Consider the following 12,443-nt stretch of genomic DNA (forward strand, 5'->3'; position numbering starts at 1 on the left):
ACTGGAAGGAAACGGAAACAAGCCATCGGGACTGCACACAGCATAGCAGGGGAGCTGGCTGATGATGAAGCAGCGGGCGCCGGGAACCACCTGCCTGCTGCACTGTGGACCACCAGGCTGTCGAACCCATTAGATAGATGCCAGGATCTGGCACGCCGCGACAGGCTCTTTTCAAAGTTTAAGTGAATTGAAAAGTTTGTTTTGCTCATGTGGACTATTCAGGCACCTACATTCTTGAAAAATAAAGCTCATAGGGAGTGTTTTTGTGGAATATTTGCTAAACAGCTGCCGATTCTTGTAAATTTCTGACTGCTGAATTTAAAAGGGCAATAATGATATGCAAAATAAGGTTCATTTTGCATTTGTTGTTATTGCCATATAAATCTAGTGGTCAAAGCAGCTGTAGTTAGCAAAAAAGGCAATTACCTACTTCTGCTGACTGTTTTTATCAGCTAAGTTGAGGGAACTTCCATGGAATCAAGTTAGGTTGGAGTAACTCTGTGGAATCTAAGGGGGTCATTCAGACCCGCTCACGAGCAAAGGACGCTCGCAAGCGGGTCGATGTTGTGCGCATGCGCGAGACCCGGTGAGCGACGAGAAATACGTCACTTGGGGTCTCGCACCAAAGGGGGCGTGCTGTCGATGGTGAGTGACAGCACGCCCCCTTTGGTGGGCGTGCCGGGGGCGTGGCTGCCAGACGGAGGCGTTCCCATGGGAACGCCTACCGTCTGAAGCCGGCCCCACTGACATCAGTAATGATGTCAGTGGGAGTGATTTTGGCTCTGATTGAGCCAAAATCACTCCTGGGCTTGCGGCAGTAAGACCCTACCGCAGGGTCTCGTCGCAGTCGCGATGGTCTTGACCATCGCGACCATCTTTTTGGCCGCTCGAAATATGCTGTGGGTGGTCACCCACATCTATGCGAGCGGCCAGGATGCCGCTCCATTTTCAGGTAGGAGGGCACTGATTCAGAGCGAGCGCTCTGGTCAGAGCGTTCGGCTCTGAATCAGGCCCTAAGTTACAGGGAGGTAAAGGAAATCTGGAGGGGTTAACATTGTACTTTGAAATAAAATGTATAGTCTGGAATTTATAGGGGTCTACAGTATTTACTAAGCCTTGGATGGAGATAAAGTGAACTAGCGTGCAATGTTGAATCAGCCCCTTTGTGTTTGTCATTGGTTTAGGATGTTTGATATCCATGTCGGGAACCTTTAGGCCAGCTGGAGTATGAGTAAAGTTAGGAGATCTGAGAAGTTGTTTATTCATAGGATGGATGAGACAAAATTTAGGTGCTTGGGGAGTCTAAGGTAATACAGACAATGCCCAATGACAACCCATGTCTGAACTCAAGACCCGGATGCAGGACTGGAATCCTAGCTGTGAATACCTGGAAATGTCTTTACCGAACTCAACCTCAGCTCCAAGCCTAAGGAGCTAGACGATGGAATATACCACAGGGCACTCAGGTAAGCTACTGGGGAGTGGCAGAGTGGCATAGTACCAAACCTGGAATCGTGATCACAGAACTAACAACTTGTGTCAGGAAAAGAAATTGCAGAGCGACTGACTACAGGAGCCGTATCACCCTGGGACCCAAACTACAGCAACTAGCCTGGAACTGGATTCAGGATCTGAGACTCAGAGCTGAGAGTGGAGATGCAATATCCAGGACTACCTGCTGCCACAGCTGGAAAGACCTGGAAACCAGAGACAACCACAACCCTTGAATAAAATCCCTGAAACACAGGAACAGGCCATAGTAGTGAATTCACAATAGGGAAGCCAACCATAGCACCAGCTTGTAGAATAAACCAGAGACAGAGTAATAATCAGAGCACCAACTGTAGGAGTCACTGTAAAATATCGGCAGTAGATGGCAGATAGCGGATGGGCACACCAGTAGATAACAGCAATGGTAGATGGAGTGCAGGTGCAGCTCATGATAGATGGAAGGCAGTGAGCCATAGCTGTGGGGCCCAGAGGTGTAGGGGGCCCCGGAACCAGCTTATAGTTGTCTACCAAGTAAGAAATTGGGTCTGCCTATTGCCCGGGCCTGAAAAGGGGGACTTGTAAGTGGCAATCTCTCTTTCATTCTCTCTCTCAATAAAGCTCCACACTGACATGATCCATCTCCCACACTCCTGTGTCACAATCACAGACACAGCTGAGTTAATCAAGAAGCCCAGCACTGTCAAGAGTAGGATTCTCCTTGTTTACAGCCTTTGTAAAGCTGGGGGACGGGTATAGAGTTCCGAGATTAGGCCTGCCCTAGAAAGGGACAATGGGCCTGATTCACTTTGGATCGCTATTGCGATCGCAGCTGAAATTACGCACACAGTTCTGCTGCCAAAATATGTTAATGTCTGCAACCGCTCAGCCAGCATAGAGACGCCCACTACTGCTTTCTCACAGCCGTAAGACCGCACAGTCCTGCGTATACATCTGTAACATCGGACTTGCACGCAGAATTATAGGTCTGACCTGTCTCAGAAATTGCAACTCTTGTTGCATGCAGCGAGTACTCAATTATGCACGCCCAGGAAACGGCGTTCAAAAAGATCGGTATGCCTGCATTTCTTTGACCACTCCCCGCAAAGGCTGATGTCCCGTCACTCACTCTGTGATGGCTTTCTATCTGCGAGCCTGATCGCAGTACGATCACAATGCTGTCTTGCGCACACGTACTGTGGTGCATACACATGCGCAGTACACTATCGGACAATCTACGTACGCTGTTGCAATTGTGATCCATGCTGAATCAGGCCCAATGTGCCTAAATGAAGAAGATATCCACTCAAAATGGAATGTCATGCATTAGGAAGTATCCACTTTGGTAGGAGATGGTTGGTCTCCATCCCCTGTGTGGCATAATGTGAACTGTGTGATATAATATATACTGGCATCATTACAATGTGGCATATTATGAACTGATGGAATACAATGTGGCATTATATGAACTGGGGGGACTACAATATGGCATTATATGAACTGGGGACACTGTGGTTTAATGTGAACTTGGGCACTTCTATAGGGCATAAAATAGGGCATTATTACTGTATGGAGCATGAACTGAACTAGGGCTATATATTATGGGGCATAAAATTAATAACCACTGTGGAGATACAGTAGGTGTCTCTCTAGAAGCTTTGGGGAGGGGCCCTTTCAAAAAGTTGATATGGTGCCCACAAAGTTCTGGCTACGCCCCTGCTGTGAGCTGAATGAATGCTGTGATGCTGGTAGTAAGCAGATAACGAACAGCAGGCACTTGATCAAGTTAACAGGTGGAGCTGATGCAGCGGAGGCTAAGCGGTGCATAGATTGAGCCAGAAGGAACACAGGAATGCTTATCAAAAGACAGGCAGTAGGAGATGGTTTCTACGATACTGCCAGCGTGTACAGGAGCAGGAAACAGGTACAGGGGTAAAAAGACCTGGAGACCAGGAACTATCCCAAGAGGAAGGTGTTGCTCTGGCAATGTTCAGAAGGCCAGAGCAGGTTTAAATAGGCAATAGTGGAAGTTCATACAGTAGGTTGTTAAATTCATGTGAGTACAGCTGTAGTGCAGGGATTGGTTTGGAGAGCCACATGGAGAAAATCCATGGACAGCAATGAAATGACAGTGCCAGGTGCGGTATGTGGGGCTGCGACCCCGATTCATGACAGTGTGGCAGTATAAATGTATATATAATTGTATATGGGAGTTGTTTTGTACTTATAGTGTAACTATGGCTTGCTTACTGGTGGATAGCCATTAGAGAGTGAAGTGTCTTTGTAAAGTTACTGCGTTGAGGACTGTTGGGAACTGGGGTGTGTGGTGGGGATGTGTGTGATCATGTAGGTACTTAATGGTTTGGTCATCGGGCTGATGCTACAGGTGCTGCTATATGTGTGTGTATAAACTGGATGGAGAGCAAAGGGCAGCTCTCTGAATAGATATTGCAAAGTGGAGGGGTGTGAGCAGCTGTATAGAAAAGGTGTCAGTTGTATATAAAAGAAAAGAAATACAACCCACAGTATTAAAACAGTATAACTTGAGAAAAAAGATACTTTACATTTCCACACCGGGTTGGGTATGAAATGCAGACGGCCGGGAAGCCGTCTGACTAAATCCCACTGATGCTTGAAATTCCGACTGGGGCTGGTAAGTACCCTAACACTCCCCTCTCCCCCTCTAACCCTAACCTTCCTTTAGTGGTGCCTAACCCAGACCTCCTCCCGGGGCTGCCTAAACCTAACCTCCCCACACCCTAAACCTAACCCTCCTGGAGTGGTGCCTAAACCTAACATCCCCTCCCCGCACCCTAAACCTAACTCTCCCGGGGTGGTACCTAACCCTAACCTCCACCCAGAGGTGCCTAAACCTAACCTCCCCTCCCTGCACCATAAACCTAACTTTCCCGGGGTGGTGCCTAATCCTAACCTCCCCCCAGAGGTGCCTAAACCTAACCTCCCCTCCCTGCACCCTAAACCTAACTCTCCCGGGGTGGTGCCTAACCCTAACCTCCTCCGAGGGGTGCCTAACCCTAACCTCCCAGGGGTGCCTTAACCTAACCTCCCCCTAAACCTAACCTCCCCTCCCCGCACCCTAAACCTGACTCTCCCGGGGTGGTGCCTAACCCTAACCTCCCCCCAGAGGTGCCTAAAGCTAACCCTCCCAAGGTGGTGCATAACCCTAACCTCCCCCCAGGGTTGCCTAAACCTAACCTCCCCTCCCTGCACCCTAAACCTATCTCTCCCGGGGTGGTGCCTAACCCTAACCTCCCCCCAGAAGTGCCTAAAGCTAATCCTCCCGGGGTGGCGCCTAACCCTAACCTCCCCCCAGGGGTGCCTGTATGATTACATTGAACTGCACCAATGACGCTCTACCATTAAATTCAAACTAGAGGAGTTTTTTGTTTTTACTCATTTTATTAAATTTAAAAAAAAAAATTATTAGGTGAAAATAGAATTTCTGTGCTGTTTAATAATGATTAGAAAAAAAGAAAAAATGTTCCTCAGCATACCACAATAGACCAGCAATAAGTTTGAATACTACATAATTGGAATACAGAGATCTTTGTTGCATTTATTTGCAAAGATATGTTTAAGCACCAGACTTAAAAAACTCACCTGGAGATACCCCAGAATCCTCCAAATACCACTACATGAACCAGCACACCCTCCTAATGCTGGTGCCATCCATGCCTCTCAAAACAGTAATATAAAATAGCTATTTGAAGGATTCTGAGGTACCTCCAGGTGAGTTGGCTCTCAACTTAGATATATTAATATATATTCTATTATCATGTGGCATACCAGTATGCAATTATATGACCCAAAGTGGGTGCTATAATCATGTAGCGTTAGGGACAACAGTACAGAGACGTCTTGACGCGGCCCGGTCCTTAAACATATCTTTGCAAATATATGCAACAAAGAAGTCTGGGTTTCTATTATCATGTAGTATTCAAAACTTATTGCTGGTCTATTGCAGTATGCTGGTGAACATTTTTTATAGTCTAAACTAAACCCCTCCGTTTCATGCACCTGTGAAAGACTATTAAGTTGATTTGAGCAACCACTATTTTATATTACTGTTTAATAATGATGTAAGACATTTTCCCATGTTGGGTACATTCAGTGTCTTCAATATAGCAATTATGCCTTTTGTTTTTCAACAAAATGTCCATGCTTTATTTAAGAAAGAGCAAATTTGAGAGTTCAACAAACTTAGGGCTTGATTCAGAGCCGGACGCAATTAGCGCTCGCTCGTCCAGAAAATAGGGGTGGCTATTCAAATCAACCGTTCGCTCTTTGTGGCCTGTTCACGTCTCTAGGTCTGAACGAGCGCACAAAACTTGCGGTCGTTTTTTGAAAAAATACGCCCCCTGGCCGCTCACATCCTACGTCATGTCCGCTATTTATTAGATTAATCGAGTACATCGATCAGGGTATGAACTGCTCGCTATTCTTGGGGTTGGTTTTTGCAACCACAATTTTGCGAGCAGTTCTGGCTATAAAATAACCCAGTGACGTGGTCAATGACGCTGCTGTTTTAATTATGCACACCCATAAAACGCCCGTTTTGACCTTTAAGCACGCCTGCGTTCGGATCTCCACTCCCCGTTTTCAAGCACCTTCCCCCATTACCACCCACATACACCTACTCCTGTCACTCAAATTATCAGGCATTCGCTATTTTGCGAGCACATGAATTTCGGGCACACTGACTGGTTCGCGCATGCGTATAACGATCCGTACGCATGCGCAGTTGGGCAAACATCGCTCGGAACGAACTAGCGGCCGCTTATGAGCGGCTCTGAATCAGGCCCTTAAATCATTCATAAATGCTGCCATACTATCTAATATTTGGCATTTAGTAAACCCTTTGCTGCTCATGTAGTGGGGGAAGGGACTACGATTTTTATTTTTTTTTGTAAATTGAATTTTCCTGTGCAGACCACAATAGGGCTGATCCTGAGTCTAACAGATCTCTGTTCAAGGATGTAATCACTGAGTTTGTGCATGCAGGGCATACACAGATGCAAATTTACACATTTGCGCTTATTAGGCTTGCCACCCATACGGGATTGCTCCAGACAGTTCAGAAATTAGGACATCTGTCTGAAGCATTAGCAATCCTAGACGATTGATGTCTAGAATTCTCAGTGATGGCTAGTCCAGTCCCATAGTCTCTGCCCCCTCCCATTTCCCCCTGATCGGTCCTTTCTCCTGCTTATTAGATGGTGTTCAGGCTGCAGCACTATTTTCCACCTTTACCCCTTGTGGAATACTAAGGAATTTCAGACCTCATAAAATATAGTGACAACACTATCGTGTTTTAGCCCTAGACCATATTTCTAGGGAAGGTAACGTTGAGTCACATGTTGACTGTGTAGCTGAGTTTGCGGGCCAGTAAGTTGTTTTTGTATTACTTCCCACTGCATATAGTAGGACGATTAGTGTCCTGCAATTTAAGTGATCCCAAATTAGTAGCCAGTGAGAAAATCACCTAGTGTAGGGCACCTAGATAAACATGACTGGGAAGATACTGAAAAAGCTATTATTATACTTTATTTATATGGCACCACAAGGGTTCCGCAGTGCCTAAGAAAGTACATAAACAATTGAAGAGAACAGTAACTTACAGTACAAGACAATGCAGGACTAGTACATGGTATTGTCAAAACTGGATAATTGGCGAAGACAGAATCTGTTTGCAATTGGAATCTGCGCAATGCTGTCTTGTAAAGGGCCAAGACTCCATCTCAGAAATAAAATCTCACAGCACTATTTTGTAAACAAAAGGTACATAGTCAGCCTTCCTCAAACACAGGCAGACTAAACAGGGAGGCTCCGACAGCACAGCTGGAAGCCTCCTTCCTGTATGAGAATTAAATTCACTGTATAAACACATTTTGCAATTTGCAGTTTAAAAACATCAGAAAAATACATGTGTGCTTGTATATATATATATATATATATATATATATGTGTGTGTATATGTGGCCCATTTATAATATCACACAGACTTATATTTGAAAAGTATCAAAATTCCCTGCAACTCATACACACAATGTTAAACAGAATACAGTCAGTTTTTTAGTGATCCTTCCCAAAATCATACTGGCATGGCCACACACACACATTGATGCCCTTCCAGCTTAGTGCTGCTCGCTGAGTGCCCCACCGACCCTCAGACGCACAACGCAATTCAGTGGTGTTTTCCCCGCATACATACATTTAAAAACAATGGTCCCGTAACGCAAAAAGGATAATTAAGAAATGAATGTTTTCTGTAACTATGGCTTAGTAAATGACAATTGAACTGTGTGTGGAACCATACTGATCGACTCTGTTTCTACAGCATTCCGGTGACATCAATATGAAGATCAGAACATGCGGCTATGAAATATGAATGTTAGAGAGAATATCTATTTGAAATGTTGTTTTCCATAGCAGCTTAGATTTACATGTTGGGGGGATACAAAAGGAGGTTGGAGACCTTTTGTATCCATTTGGAATTGTCCAATAAATGCCCTGTAACAGATTTCTAACCTTACCAAAAGACAATAACATTTTTGTCCAAAGGACTGGTTATTCCAGTCTAATCAATAGAGCTAGCTAGCTGAGAGTAGAAACAGTAGCCTCAGGTAACCAAAAGGATACTCCCTTTCTGATGACCTCACAGGTAAAAGGGGGCGGGAACATAGCATGCACACCCTGAGAACACACACAGCTTAGCAGAGGCACTTGCAGATTTTAGAAAGAAGAGAGAGGTACACTCCCTGACCAGACAACGGAAGAATGGGTCTCAGTTCCTCTGGGTTGTTATAGCTGAGTATAAAATGTGCAATATTTAGCCTATTTGGGTGTCTGTAGCTATGTTAGGTGTTAATCTGTTATTAGCTTAGCATGGTGTGTGGTTTGTAGTTTTAAGGATATTCATGAGTCTGTGTTAGCATACAGTGGATGATATGTTATCTAATCTGTACTCTTCATCTACACTGTAGGGTACAATAGTCTGTTGTTAGCATGCAGGAAAGGGATTGATTGTGGAATTGTTGTGATATTTGTGAATGATTGATGCTGGTTGATTGAGATCCTCTGATGTGTTCTGTGTTGGGGCCTGCCATGTGTTCTGTGTTGGGGCCCTGCCATGTGTTCTGTGTTGGGGCCTTGCCATGTGTTCTGTGTTGGGGCCTTGCCATGTGTTCTGTGTTGGGGCCTGCCATGTGTTCTGTGTTGGGGCCCTGCCATGTGTTCTGTGTTGGGGCCTGCCATGTGTTCTGTGTTGGGGCCTGCCATGTGTTCTGTGTTGGGGCCCTGCCATGTATTCTGTGTTGGGGCCTTGCCATGTGTTCGGTGTTTGCCTTCCCATTTGTGAATGATTGATGCTGGTTGGAGAGATGAGCTTTGTGTGTGCTGTATACTCATGAATGTGATCATAGGGTGGTGTCAGTGTTGTATCGTGGAGGTTGAATTGATGGCAGCTTTGAATGGTCGTGGGTGGTTGCCGTGTGGTGTTGTGTGAGTCAGATGGGTATGTTGTCTGCGGTTTGTTGGAGATGGCTTGCCTCCATGTGGGGTGAACAAGGGAAATGGTGATTCTGCCCAGTTGTGGTGTTGTGTGGGTCAGATAGGTATATTGTCTTTGTTGTGGTTGTGGTCATTGATGGATGATTTGCGGAGTTGCAGCTTGGTGCAGGATGGAGTTTGCCTAGGGATCATGAAGCTTGCAAACAAAGGAAAAACATGTGCTTCGGCCCTTCCCCCTCCCCACGGTCTAGTGACTACTGGATGAGGTCTGTAGTAGGATGGTATTATTGTATATTGGAATCAGCTTGTGTGGTACATGTTGGAATCAGTGTTTGCCTGATGTGTTGGTATATGATATTCAGCTTGCATATTTAACTAACTATGGCATTATGGGAGATTTCAATGAGGTAGCTTCATAATGGAGTTTGTTTGTAGACCATGCGGTTTGGACAATAGGGCAGGAAGCATTCCCAACCCTCCCCCTCACACACACTCCATCACCAGCCATCTTGAACATGTGCTCTCAGCAGACATTGATATATCTCTCATTGTATTTTAATGTCTTTTTCTCTCTCTCTCTCTCTCTCTCTTTCTCATATTGCTCATTGTATTTTGATCTTTAATAACCGTTTCATGTATTTTAACTGTACCTTATGACCTAATGTTTGTACAATTTATTTGCGCTCATTATTAGATCATAGCGTTGTAACATCTGTACTTTTACCTGAATAATAATCTTTAGCGCTTCGGACCGCTATTCAACTGTCTTGGTATTTCATTAATGGTATAATCAAAATAGCGACATCTTGTGGTTTTAGAAGGTACAGGCAGGTTTTGTCTTAGAGGTTCTAGGCAGGTGAATCTTAGAAGGTACAGGCAGGTTTTGTCTTAGAGGTTCTAGGCAGGTGAATCTTAGAGGTTTATAGGCAGGAATGTATTAAAAGGTAATAACGAATTTAACAGTATATAAACATTGCTGCAACAACGGTCATAAGACTCAAATAAGTAGTTGTACGGTGGCAGAAGTCAAGGGTTAGGTTCCGTAAGTAATAGTAAGGAAAGGGAAAACACGTGGGGGAAGAGGGCCGTGCTCATGAGAGTTTACATTCTAAAGGGTAGGGGTAGGCAGAGAGGGGTAACACAAATGGGGTAGATAGTGAGCAAGGGACAGAGTGTTAGGATGAGAGATGGAAGTTTGAAGTTTTGCAGAGAGGTGGAGAGTATGACAGGGAGAGATAGAGAATTCCAGAGGTAGGGAGCAGCACATGCAAAATCTTGGAGGCGGTCATGGGAAGAAGTAATCAGTTGGGGAGATAATGTCAGGAAAGGGAAGAGGAGCCAGTGTATGGTCTGTAGGAGAGGGAAGACAGATGTAGTAAAGTTGGAGTTGAAGATCTTTAAAGATGAGCCATTGAAGACAGATTGGAATAGAGAGAGGCTGGAGTCAGGGAGGCCAGACAGAAGGAGGTTACAGTAATCCAGTCTAGAGATGACCAGTGAGTGGATGAGTGTCTTGGTAGCATCTAAAGTGAGAAATGTCTGATCCTGGAAATATTTTTGAGATGGAAATGGCAGGACTGGTTTGAAGGTGAGGGAGGAGTCAAGGCTAACTCCAAGACAGTCACTTGGAGCTAGAGTAGATGGTTGCGCCCTCAATAGGTAATTAAATTGTGGGAAGCAAGGTTATGCGGGTGGGAAGATGATCAGTTCAGTCTTCGGCATATTAAGTTTAAGGAAGCACTGGCACATCCAAGAAGAGATAGCAGAGAGACAGTTAGAGATACGAGTGAAGAGAGAGGGGGAGAGGTCAGGGGAGGAGAGGTAGATCTGAGTATTATCAGCATAGAGGTGATATTGGAGGCCAAAAGTTCTAAAAAGCTCACCTAAAGAGGACGTATAGAGGGAGAATAGGAGGGTCCAAGAACATAAACTTTGGGGACACCTACTGTTAGTGAAAGCCCATGGAAGTAGAGTCACGAGAGGAGACAGAGAAGGAGTGGTCAGAGAGATAGGAAGACAGCCAGGAAAGAGCAGTATTACATAAATCAAGGAAGTAAAGGATTTGCAGGACAAGAGGGTGGTCCACAGTGTCAAAAGCAGCAGAGAGGTTAAGAAGAATAAGCAGAGAGTAATGGCCCTTGAACTTGGGAGCAAGGAGGTCATTGCTGACTTTTCATCAGGGCAATTGTTAAGGCTCAGGTCAGATAATTGGGTATTAGTCCCGCTACAGCCTTGAGGGCTGGTATACCTTGGCTTGATGGGGCTGTGTAGCAGCCTTGATGGCTGAAGATAACTGAATGGCTGTGGCCTATGGGCCAGTAGAGTGAGGTGTGGCCTTTGGGCCAAAAGCAGCCTTGAGTGCTGGAGGAACCTGGTTTGCTGTTGCCTTTGGGCCGGTAGCAGCCCGGGCTAGTTGTGGCCTGAGGGCCGGTACTAATAGTCACTGAAAGGAGTCGCAGCCTTGATGGCTGGATGAACTTGGCAAGGAGACACTGGGGTGCGCTGAGTGCCCTCGGGATGACACCAGCGGATGTACACTGGGTAGTGTACTCTGGTCACTGAAGTACGCTTAGTGCCACTGGGATGACACCAGTGATCGTACACAAAATTGCGTACTCAGGATGCTGAAGTGCGCTTAATGCCACCGGGATGACACCAGCGATTGTACACAAGATTGTGTACTCGGGACGCTTAGGTGCGTTTAGTGCCGCCGGGAGATGACACCAGCAATAGTACACAAGATTGCGTACTCAGGACGCTGAGGTGCGCCCGTGCCGCCTGGAAGGCACAAACGGCATGAGACAGGAATGCAGACTGTGCCGCCTAGATGACACAAGCGGCTGGTACAATTGGGCTGACTAGACACAGGTAACTCGACTGAAAACAGGAGACCACACTGGAACTGGAAACATGTGGAACGCTATCACCGGCATGGAGTGAAGGGCTGGCTGGAATCTAACAGGAACAGGGGCCAACCAGAGCAAGTCTCCCTAATGACAGATTATTGAGCACCTGGACTGTGTTCAGAAAGGAGAATCAATCAGTGTGCACCTGATAGCACACACAGACAGGTAGTAATTAGTGCAGAGGCTCAGCAGCAACCAGGACTGGAACTGCAAACAATATGCTGCTAACCACAGATCCAAACAGGAGGAAGGGAGACTTCAGCAAACACTTGCCCAGCGTTCACGCTGCACAGCACTGGCAGTGCGGCGGATTGTGATAGCAATTCAGTGGAGCGGAGAGTAAAGCTGTATACAAACGTAAAGATTTTCTGTCCAACCATCCAACTAGTTGATTGGTTAGAATGAAAATCTGGTAACTTATGGAAGTAACTGATGATCAGCAACTTGCTCCTAAATGCCAGAAAACGGATGAAAATGTACGTCCAGACAAGTTTGTTAAATGTTCGATCTAAACAATTT

This window comes from Taudactylus pleione, unplaced genomic scaffold (genome assembly GCF_031769625.1).
Source record: "Taudactylus pleione unplaced genomic scaffold, aTauple2 ptg000125l, whole genome shotgun sequence".
Taxonomy (NCBI): Eukaryota; Metazoa; Chordata; class Amphibia; order Anura; family Myobatrachidae; genus Taudactylus; species Taudactylus pleione.